At 33.2% G+C, this 12546-nt stretch overlaps 1 non-coding gene across 1 annotated transcript; it reads right to left on the bottom strand.

Annotated features, from left to right (window-relative positions):
- Window positions 1–12227: 12227 nt before the first annotated feature.
- On the bottom strand, window positions 12228–12334 carry LOC144999116 (small nucleolar RNA R71). Its single transcript, XR_013660637.1, has one exon. It is a non-coding gene; the product is annotated as a small nucleolar RNA R71 (small nucleolar RNA).
- Between the last annotated feature and the right edge of the window lie 212 nt (window positions 12335–12546).

Genomic DNA, 12546 nt, shown 5'->3' with positions numbered 1-12546 from the left:
GGAGTTTACGGCCATAGGGTGGGTTTAACGCCATGAGTACTTGAGTTTGAGAGGTCTTTATGGCCATAACTAGCATCTATCAATGGTTTAAGGTCCTATTCTTGGTCTTAAGGAGTGTTTATAGCCAAAACAAGGGTTTACGGCCATAACAAAGAGTTAATGACCGTAAACTCTTGGAGTTATGTAGTTAGATGATGTTTAGAGGTCTTAAATCAAGTGCTTCTTATGTGTAACTAGATGATAGAGAAAAAACTCACACTTTGGATGACTTTATGGAGTTTATAGCCACCAAGAATAAGGAGGTTTTCCTGGTGTTCTTGGAGATCTAACTCAGAAAAAGATGATTTAATGGATGAAACCATAGAGTTTTCCTAGATCAAGAAGGATATTATGAAAGAAATGGAAGAATCACTTACATTTTTGAAGATCACGATGAAGATCCTTATGATACTTGAGAGAGAATGGGTGTTTCTTGAGTTGGAAATGTGAATAATGAAGAAAAGTGAAGGAATATGAGACTTATGGGCATGAGTTTATGACCACCTTGAGTGTATAGCCGTAAACTCATGTGTTGTGGCCGTAAACTCCTCATAATGGAGTTTAAAGCTTGCTTGATGGTTTTGAACCTCATCAGATACTTCCTAACACTCATTCCTCGGATGTATTAGGCTTCAAACACTCAAACAAACCCTAAATAGTGCAAAAAGATAGCAGAAACGAGTCTAACTTTGATTGAGTTGAATGGTTGTACATGAAAAAATTTCGAGTTGTCACACCAAGTAACTCGATGAGTCCATGCAACATTCAGAATGTCAGGAAAACCTTAACCAACTCATCGAGTCACCTTGATAACTCGCCAAGTTCATACAGAATCCAGAAGCGGGAAACCTTCATCCAACTCGTCGAGTTGACTATGTAACTCGTCGACTTCCTTCAGTCCTTTTCTCAGTTAGACATTTATAAGCGAAACCATGGCTCTAAACTGTAGATCTAAACTCCTAGGGTGTAGTTATGACGTAAAGTTGCTAACTTTACGTGCATGCAAGGCTTCAAAAAGCCAAAACACTCAAAACTATCCTTTGGAAGAGGTTTAGGGTAAGGTGAAGGGCCAAAGCTTCATAAAGCTTGAGGCTTTATGTCAAAGAGGCCTAGAGGAGTCTAGATCTAAATACATGTCCTTGTGACCAACTCAAACTCGAGAATGACCCCCATTTTGCACCAAAATGCCCATAAAATTTATAAGAAAAGATCTAAGGAATGGAAAGCCAAGGTAAAGACTTTTTACCTCTGTAGTGACATAAGAACATGGTTTGGCATGCGAAATTAAAGTTTTCACAATGAACATGGTGATTTGGGTGCTAAAAGATATATTCGATCATAGTAAATGACTACAAAAAGGGATCTAATCTAGAACTTCATAAATATCTCACTCACTAATCACTATGAACTACATCTCTCAAGCACACCACTACAAGTGGTATGAATCTACCTTATATAGAGGTGTTTACATGTCTCTCTATCACTCTTTAACTCTCATTAGTCATAAGGCTAATGCACCACATGCAAGTGGGTTTACAAAAGTCAAACCATTTACAAAGTCATACATGGAGAACTTTGTAGCCCAACATTCTCCCCCTCAAAGTTAGGAATGGATGACCCACTTCAAATCTTCCAAAATCGAGCAACTACGCGGTTCGAGCCTCAAAGGTGACACATATTGAAACGAACTTCAATCTTAAATTCTTCCATGATTATTCAATTTGGGCTCTAGGATGTGAGACCATACAAACCGAGCATCAACGAATGATCACGAGCTTCTCAAACTCCAAATCGATCACCCTAACGTTGAGCATAAAAACACACCCCACAAATCTTCAATAATTCCAACCCATTTCGAAAATAAATCATTTCTAAACTTCCAATTGCATCATTTCGTAAGTTTCAAAACTTCAAGATCACTTCGGTCTTCAAATCTGCGTAATATGAAAAATTCAAGTTCGAATTCCCATATAAATTTCTCCCTTTTTTATAATCGAAATTTGATTATAAAATCTTCGAGAAAAGAGAATGTGCTCTATTCAGAATTTTTCGTGTCAAAACTCCCCCTTAACATGTAGCCTAATCTTTGTGCTTCAATCTAGAAAACCCAAAAAATATTCAATTTTTTAACTTCGTTCACAGATCGCCTTTGAATAATTTCTCATAAATGGGTAGAAATTGTCAATTTCAAAATTCTGTAGTGACTCGGTGCGCCCAAAACAGCAAAATATGCAAAACTCTCCCCCTTTTCCAAATCTAGGTAAAAAGCGTCAATTTGCAGAAACTGCAGGGGCCTAAAATGTATTTTCTTCAATTTTCAGCAAAAACATTGCTTTTTCGAATTTGGGTACGAACAACCAAACATTCGAAACCTCAGGGACTATTTGCAACAAATCTGCCCTTTTGTCTTCAAACATACGAAGAATACCCCCAATCATACGAAGCTTCAAACAATTTTCGAAGTTGGGTGAAAAGTGTCAAACATTCGAAACTTCAGTTAATTTTCGAAGTACCAAATATTCGAAGGTTTAGGGACTGAATTTGAAAATTTTCCATTTGACTTCAAATTATATGAAAATTTTATCATACGAAGGGTATTTAAAACTTCTCAAATTGTCGAAACCAGAAGGACCATATCCGAAAATTTCTTTTTCCTTCTTCCCTTCGTACACAATCACCGTTTTCCTTCGTACAAATCCCAAACACGATTGAATGAAACTGTATACCATCTTTAAAAAATTCGAAGACTAACGAAGCCTCACTTATGAACAGTAACCACTTCGACTGATTTACAAGCACAAAAAAAAATTCCTTCGTTTCTTAATCATGTAAAGCCCTGGACTTCAAAACAACTAACTGCGACCCATCGATCATATAACCAAGGCTTCGAAGCATTTACTTCTTGATATAATAGATCGACATTCAAGTCTTCGAATCTTAACCTTTGTCTCATGTCGACTCCAAAATCACTGAAATCAAATCCCAATTTCTTCATTATCATTCAAGCACAATATATCAACATCTTCTATCAAAACCCACTTCGTACAAATACCGAGTTCCACAACCCATAGTCATTCACCTTTGAAATCACAAATCAAAGTTCGCCTTTTGTTTTTAATTGATCTCCGATATTAAGCTTCATTAATTGATACACGAATATTGGCCATTAATTCATTTGATCACAAATCGATTGAAGCTTCGTTCGTCGTTGTTTCTTTCTAACCAAAATTTGATTTCGTTAAGTTGATTCACATAATTGACTTATAATAGTGTTCGAATCCTTTCACCATTACCAAGCCATCCAACTTTCAACTTCAATCAAGAATGAAATCAAAATAATATATGTTTGTTCTTAAACACTCTTTGACTTTCAAAAGTCAAACATTCAAAATCGACAAATATGAATGCCATAATATTCAAAAGAATTTCAAATTTAATCCAATACTTCTTGTTCTTCAACTGTTCTTCATTGATTTCAAGTGATCTTGGTCAAATTCATTCAAATCAAAAACTCAATTTTTTGATTTTCCAATTTTAACTTGATCATAATAGATTTTAGTGATTTAACACAGTATATTGAATCGATTCACAAGAATTGATTAGCAAGTACTTCAAATCGATTAACAGGAATGTGAAGTTGACAATAAAACTTTAAGAACGAGACAATAATGTCTGAAGGTATAACTGGGTAAAGTAAGAAACTAAGATGAATGATAAACATCAGCGAATTTGGATCAAACATATTCAACGACTTTTGGGATCAAACAGATACATGAATAGTAATTGAATAATTTTGGGCTCAAACAAATGAATCACCATTATGGGCTTCGAAATCAATTTTACAAGAACCAAATTTGTACATTGGGCTTTAACAAAATATATGAACAACAATAATTGGATGAATACTATCGAGACTTAATTTTGAGTTTTGAAACATTTAACAATTCAAACAACAAACAATTGACATTTGAGAATCAAATCAAACAAACGAATATGAGATTTGATTGGGCTTGATCAACAAAAAAATTTATTGGATCATAACAAGTGGGTTTTTCAAGAAAAATTTGATCTAACAAGTCAAGCGAGCATGAATCAAAAACACAACGCATGATTTCAATTAATTAAGATAGATCATAGAGAGAATCACCAAAAATTTCTTTAATGGTGACAAAAGTTGCTAAATCGAGAATCCTTCTTCAAAAATCATTTTGATCTAGAAGACCCACTCTAATACCAATTGTAGTGACATAAGAATATGGTTTGGCATGCGGAATTAATGTTTGCACAATGAACATGGTGATTTGGGTGCTAAAATATATATTCGATCATAGTAAATGAGTACAAAAAGAGATCTAGTCTAGAACTTCATAAATATCTCACTCATTAATCATTATGAACTACATCTCTTAAGCACAGCTCTACAAGTGGTATGAACCCACCTTATATAGACGTCTTTACATGTCTCTCTCACACTCTCTAACTCTCATTAGTCATAAGGCTAATGCACCACATGCAAGTGGGTTTCCATTTACAACGTCATACATGGAGAACTTTGTACCCCAACAACCTCCAAATGAATGCCAACACGATGTAGATGTTGGATCTATAATCTTCTTCCCGTTCCAAGTCTCCAAATCTTCAAGCCTTTTTCAAGAAATGAACCAAACACACACTTTTAGCCTCACACACACTCAAATAGGCTTTAGTTCGTTTAGGGTTTGCTCTCTGGACATGAAAGTGGCAAGGGTGGCTGGGCGGAAAGGACTTAAGGTCCTTTAAATAGGGTGCAAACCCTAAAAATTAGGTTTTTTCATAATCAGCTCCAACTCATCGAGTTGGGTACTCAAACTCGTCAAGTAGGTTCTCCAAATACGCTATCCCTCATTGTTTCAACATGATGAGTTGGGACTTCCAACTCGTCGAATAGACTTCCAAAAATGCACAAATCCCTAAATTTCATTTCTAGAAATTAGGATGTTACATTGTTTGAACTTTTAAGATATGTATCTATTAGTCTTGATGGGTTCAAACACACATACACATATATTGTCCGATTAAGGTGTATAAGCTTAAGAAGTCTAGTTAGAGACTTATAGAAGCATCACATAACATAAATTTGTACTTCAATAAGAAAATTAAGAATATTGCTTTCTAGAAGTCCAATTGATTTTTTGGTATATGTCAAAGCTAGTGGGAGCATAATTGTTATTATTGCATGTTGACAATACTGTGTGTAGGGAACAAAGTTTTCAATTTGCAAATTTTAAAGTTTGGGAATTGTTTTCCTAGGGTAGACTTAAAGGAAAGGGAACTTATACTTCATTTCCAATCTAAAGGTTAAATCATAAAGTATCATAGGACTTAGTCGAAGATATATATATGAATATCATGTTGAAATGTTTTAAGGTAAGACATTCGATATATAGAAATATTATATCAAGAGATTAAACATATATCAAATCCTTATGCGAGAGATAATGAATCGAATCCCATATGATTTGAATATAGGATCGATTACATATGCTATAATATTCACTTATTCCAATTTTTCAAATGGTTTGAGAATTGTGAGAAAAAGGACTAGAACTTTAATTGATTAGAGTTATTAAGCAAATTGTCAAGAACATTTTAAGGTTTAGTAAAGACCGATTGCTTGTGGATAGTTAGAAGTATCATATTATTTAGGATGGACCATAGTGACATGTTTCTGGATTGAGATTATTCTTGGTCAAAATTGATGGTCGTATAGAAATATGGAAATGTTTCCATAATGGAAGAAGCATGTAAAATCTACATGTGAGATGGAAACTTTAATGCAAGATAAGTATTCATGGAGTGTACCTTGAAATTGAGACTTCATTATCATGGAATTGTTTGTAGTAAAAAATTTCTTGTGGAATAATCTATAATATCGAAGACTCAGTCTTTGACACATTGGAATCTAGATACCGCAAGGGATCAATGCATGTAAAGTTGAAATTCCATCACATATTGGATAGTGATAAGAATTTGCAATTATGAAATGAGTATCATTGGAATAATGTCCAGTAGATCTGTTCACAAAGGAATGACCTTAGAGAGGCATAGTATGGATGTTAATAATATAGTATGAATGATGTTTAATTAAGGTGGTTAGTTGATTACTCAATACATTATACAATGAATAAAGTCGTAATTCTTATGGTGATTAAATAATAGAGATTATTTACATTTAACAGATTTGAGACAATACTTAATTAATTTATTATTATGTTTTACTTTGCATGTTTTACTTCCAGAATGATTTGATTATTCGAAATTCCACAGTCACTCATACTTTTGGAAGTAAGTAGTAAATTATGACTATGATGAATCGAATTGTAAATTATTTATAGAGATTAGACATTACAATAAGATTGTTAAAATGTTCATGAGTACTTATAAAAATATGGATTTTAAGTATTGGATAAACCCATGCTCTACGAATTACTTCATGGATTGTATCACGAGTAATTGTGAGATGATAATATCTTGTATTATTAATACGATGATATATGAGTTGTATTTTACAATCATTTGTGCATTGGTATTGCAAAAACGCATCAGTAACGTGATGTCATAAAATGTAGCGCCATGCATAATTTGGTGAGTAAAAGATACAAGCATATAACTTAGTTTATTTGTTTCTTTTTCCCTAACAGGAAAGCGATATCTTTGATCCCCTCATTCGTTTTTTGTTGACATCTTAAGTGTTTGGCCAAGCCAAGACTGAATTGATGTAATCAACTAGTAGTTTGAATTCTGTCTTCATAAATTAGGAAATTGAGAAAAAGAATATTGGACTATGAAATTGATTATGATAAATGTCTCATTTCCATTCGATATCTTGAAGTGGGAAGGAATATTTGATCACTTATATTAGGGACAATGTTTGATTGGATTAAAGTCTAGCAGTGGCTTTAGAAAGCACTCATTGCTGTTTGGTTATACTTTCAAAATTGTAGTTATCAATCAATCCAAGTGAGAGACTGTTCAATTAAGGCGTCTAAGCTCATAACTAAATTGGTATAAACTTGAAAATAGAAACAAAGCCCTTTTAGGGGAACCCTCATAACCAGAAATAGCTATAAATGATATTAGGAGAGAGAGAAATGGTTTGTTAATATATTATGGGATTAATATATTAATTGAAAATAAATAATTGATCTGCTAATTTGTAAATTGATTAATAAATTAACATGAGATCAATAGTGAAATAATTGATTTATTAATTTATATAGTTAATAACTTAATAATAAATCAATTAGAATTAATTAATTATTAATCAGAATTAATTTGGAATTAATTTGGGATTAATTAAAAATAATTAAAATTGCAAAAGGTGGATTGGAATTTTTCAATAGTTGAACAAAAGAAACAATTTTAGAACCCTCCATTGCATAGACGGCTTTGGAAGGGATTTAGTGTTTTTTGAAGCCTCCTAGATGCAGATAAGGAAAGGATTTGAATTGGGTTTAAATCTATTGTTTAACTCATTCAAATCTAGCTTTGCTTGCAAGTTACCTAAACTATAAGTAGGACCCCTTGGCTCATTATTTTCGTTCATGACATTCCTAAAAAGTACATGAATGAAATTTATGTCTCTTCCGTATCTTTACTCATCATTCTAAGGTTTATAGGGTTTGGGGTACAAACCATTAGGGGCACTAAACTTTTGGTGCTTGCTTCCAAAGGTTTTCAAGAAGGATATTGGTGTGATTATTTACTACAATAATCAATAGGTATGTTACCGTAATCCTATGTATATTTTGATTATAGTAGTTTACGATTAGGGTTCTTTATGTTTATAGTTTATTGCTATCAATAGAAAAGACATAGATCCAAATAGGTTGCATGTGAACATAAGTGTTAAGTTATTTTCTGCCTCATGAAAATATTTGTAACCTATAAAACCCATCAACTTTCACAAGACAACTCGAACCTAGCCAAGGGTTCTTCCCCTTAAACCCTGCAAGGGGTTACCACCCCTTATGCCCTGCTTCCAGGGGCACTTCTGTAACATCCGATTTCTTTTAAATAGATTAACTAACACTTAATGGAATCAAATATGGGGGTGTTTGGAGAAAACCCTATGCCACAAAGTGGCGTAGTGATGCCAACAACATAGCAAGGTTAGTTTGAACGTGTTGATTTGGTGGGCTCCATGATGTAGCAACCGTTCCAACCCAAACCCATAATTTTTAGGGTTCTCTTATATATAAACACCTTAACTCCCATTTTAGGTCATATTCTTCATCCTTCATCTCCACACCTTGAAACCATAGCCTCATTTCCATGAGTTTGAGCTTGGTCGCTTTATCTTGAAGTAGTTACCTTGATTTAGTGGAGCTTGTGAAGGAAATAAATCCATCTTAGTGCAAGAAGAAAAACAGAAATCCTATATCCATCATATTATTTAAGTTTTTGAATCATTATGTGTATAAAGCTTCAACCTTTACTTCTAGTTTGTTAAATCTAGTTTTTTCTCCAGTTTATGCTTTTGGTCCCTTCTTGGTAGTGTGCTTAGACTTAATATGAATCTATCCCCTTTTAAGCACTAAGGTTTATTTTATGGACCTTTTCTTGTTGTAAAGTTAGAAGCTTGGTCTTGTCCTTATATCCAAGCATGCTTTATGAAGAATTTATGACATTTTGGACTTAGGATTTAAGATTTTGCTTAAGGATGACGTATTAATGGATAAAGTTTGAAACTTTATCCATTAAGTCAATAAAAGGAAGTAGATATGGGAGTATGAACATTGATCGGTAGGGATTAAGTCCTTAATGAGAAGAAATGACATTCTGCCAGCGACAACGATTATTTGATACTCTGATACTCTGATTCAACAGATTATTTGATACTCTGATTCTATGGATTTGATTTGAAAGTGATGGTTGATTATTTATAGTTTTATGAATTCTTTTTAATAAAATGAAAATTATTATCATGGATTTTGCGATGTTACAAGTTGGTTTCAGAACCCTAGTTTGAGAGAATGGGATGAACACTTATGTGATTCCAAACTCAAACTAAGGATCGACAACAAATTTTTATAAATAACTTTTAAATAACTAAAGGAGAAGATCCGATGTGTACAATCAGTTAGAACTCAAGGAAATTTATTAACCAAGATACCCACATTTGTTTTATATGTATTGGTGATATGTTAGAAATGCATGCTAGATGTTAGAATAAGGATCTACTCATAGTTGAATGCTAGAATTTCTACTAAGAGAGATGACTATTAGTGGAGATGCCTATTAGGGAAGATGGTTATGGATGCCTTGTTTCCTGTAGAGTTCTATTATTCGAATACTACTTGATTTGTGCTTTGTAGGGCTTATATAGACACATGTTAACTATTACATGAATACGTTAAGTTACACACTACAAAGGTTAAATGGTTTTAGAATAATTGATTCGTCCCTATTGCACAACTCTAATGAGTCCAACCATTGTAGGGAAGGATCTTTTGGTTAAAGTTTTATTTAAGTTTTGTTGCATGTATTTGCATTCATGAAGTAGTTAGATGACATTAGTAGGAGTGCTTCTATAGCTAATGACAGTGTGAGGTGGGAATCCTAAGAGAGCAAAGGAAGTGCTTTAGTGCAGGTAGTATGTTATTTAGCGGGTATTGGGAGTATTATTATCATTAGGTGACTTAGTGGACTCAGGATGATTCTTGAGGAAAGTATAGATAGGCATGGTAGGAAGTATTGGGCCTGTACTATTGAAATCACAGGATCTGTACTTAAATCAAGGAAAATCATCGGGAATCTAAGAAGATGGTAGAGGATTGATGTGTGGGTTCATGATTAGTGGGTAACTATGAGGGATTAATAATGACACTTTGGTTATGATATGGTAGTTGGTCTTGTTTAATAGGATGCCGATGTCTGGACGGGAGGCAGAGTCCTCCGAGATTGATGCAGACAAGGTAAGAGTACATGATTGAATTACCAATGAGATTTCACAAATTTTATTGAAAGAGTTTTGAGGTATCATTGGTCGAATCATTGACAGACTAATTGTTAGGTTCGAGGAAGGAACTGCAGTCATTAGAAATGTGGAGGAGATTGCTGAGGTTAACTAGGGGAAGAGATCTTGATGTGTAATATGTGCATATTTAATTATATACTTCATGCATTATTTTAATATTTTTTGCTATATTTATGATTATTATAGAACCAAAGGTACTTGATTTGTTTAAATATGTTTTGTAGCAACGAAGACATGCTAGGGATCAAAACAAAGCTATTGCAGTGATGGAAGCAGAAAAAATGGATAAAAATCAAAGAAGACTTAAAACTGGAAGACCACATCACGGTTGTATCAATACGATGTGGTGATTGGAGATATTCTAAATGAATAGTAACTTGTCTATTAAATATTTTTATTAAAGACCACATTGTGGTGGTGGTCAACCTTGATATGGTGGGATAGATTCGGGAGTTATAAATATTATGATTATTCTCTCAAACCTAACGAATGATTGGAGTTCTATTCGACTTTTGGAGACCATATAAGTGCTGCAACACACCAGAAGCTTAGATTTCGATTAAGGTTTAGAGTTTGAAGAGATTTGAGGCAATATTACTTCTTAATACTTATTTACTCTGTTATGATTTTCATGGTGAACTTAGTTTTTAAGAGTTTGTTTCCGGATATCATGGGCTAAAAACTCTAACTTCTGCTTAGAGTAGATGATCATTATGACTATATGTTGATTTGTTGGATTTTTAGATTGTTGCTAGTTTCTTATTTGTTATGATAGCTTGTTAAAGATCCTTTTTGTGTTAATGATAACTATTTATTCTATTTATTTCTGAGTTTTTCTTAGTTGGATGATCTTTCTTATTGAGTAAACTTGAATCTAATTAATTTGTGACCATCAAATTTGTAAGACTAGTGTGTTGATCATAAACCTAGGGTTAAATAATAGAATAGGTAAATTAATGTGGAAGCTAATATGTGATGATCATTCATATATTGAATTGATGTTATTATCCAATAATGTCAATCATAGTTCAAGTCTAGCATAACTCGAATTGAATACCAGTAATCTTATTTGTTTATTCACCTGATCAATGCATGAATGAATTAGTTTTACTAAAGGATTATTATTTTGATCATAAAGTTTAGTTAATTTTGGAATTGGTAAGCAACAGTGAATTTAATCCATTGCACTTATCTAAGGAATCAACCATAGGAGTGTTATGAATCGAATCTAAACGGAAGTCTCTTTAATATCCCATTTTAATCCTTAATTTGAATTGCTTTGGTTAGTTTCATTGCTTTTGTTAACTAAGTTTCTAGACTTGCAAAACTAGAAAAACCATTTACTTAATTAATTGTTTGAATTAGTTAACATTTAGTAGTATTTAGCTGATATTTCCATTTCTCGTGTTTGATACCCTACTTACCTGAACTATCCTGTTATTCGATCAGGTGCACTCCATACCATCTATTAGTCAGTCTAGATTAGTTGGTTTATTACTTAGTACAAAAAATAAATATCAAATTTTTGGTGTCGATATCAGGGAACAGTTTAAATTTTAGTTAATTATTATCTACTATTAGTTTTTGATTCTTTGTGTGAGATTTATTTCACATAAAGTTTAAAAATTTCTTTTTTTAATTTTTTTTTTATTGTGTAACCACGACGTGGCGGGTTCTCACCACGGCGTGGTTAATGTCCTGATAGTTTTCGTTTATTAGTTTTTGTTTATTACTTTTTGTTCCTTTTTATGCCTTGGTTTTATGTTTATTACAGTTATTTTTAAAGATGACGGATATCACGTGAATGAAGATGGCCACATACAAGAATAAAGCGTGTAATGATCTAGGATTAGGACTTGCTCTACTAGAAATTCCAGTTGAAACAAAATTCGAGCTCAAAGGCCTTATTTTAGGGATGCTCAAGGACATTCATTTTTCGGAAAAGATTATGAAGATGCATGTAATCACATTGAAGATGTCAAGGCCATTTCCAATTACTTGAATGTTCCAAATGTCCCGCGAGAAGTAGTTTTTCTTAGAATGCTTCCAGTACCCTTCATGGGAGATGTAAAAAATTTGGTTAAAATCCCTTGCACCTAGAGTAATTACTACTTAGATGAATCTATGCAAAGCTTTCATTGAGCAATTCAGTCCACCATCAAAAATATCCAAGCTCAAGAAGAGGATAGCAAATTTCTAACAATACGATGGTGAGTCCTTGTTTGAATCATGGGAGAGGTATAATGGCATGCTTAGGAATTACCCCCAATATGATCTAAATGTGCAACTAGAAGCGGCTATTTTATACAATGGGGTGAATGTTACAACAAGAAAACACCTTGACTTTCAAGGACCAATGAAAAATAAAGAATCGGGTACTATTAAGGAGTTGATCAGCGAATTTTCAAAACATTCACATGAATATCATACACCACGAGAAGACGTTACAAGATTAAGAGGAAATTTAGATAGACGAAATGAACACATGG

The sequence above is a fragment of the Lactuca saligna genome, chromosome 5 (genome assembly GCF_052625555.1).
Source record: "Lactuca saligna cultivar CGN05327 chromosome 5, ASM5262555v1, whole genome shotgun sequence".
In the NCBI taxonomy this organism is placed as follows: domain Eukaryota; kingdom Viridiplantae; phylum Streptophyta; class Magnoliopsida; order Asterales; family Asteraceae; genus Lactuca; species Lactuca saligna.
This window is presented reverse-complemented; position numbering and strand designations above follow the sequence as displayed.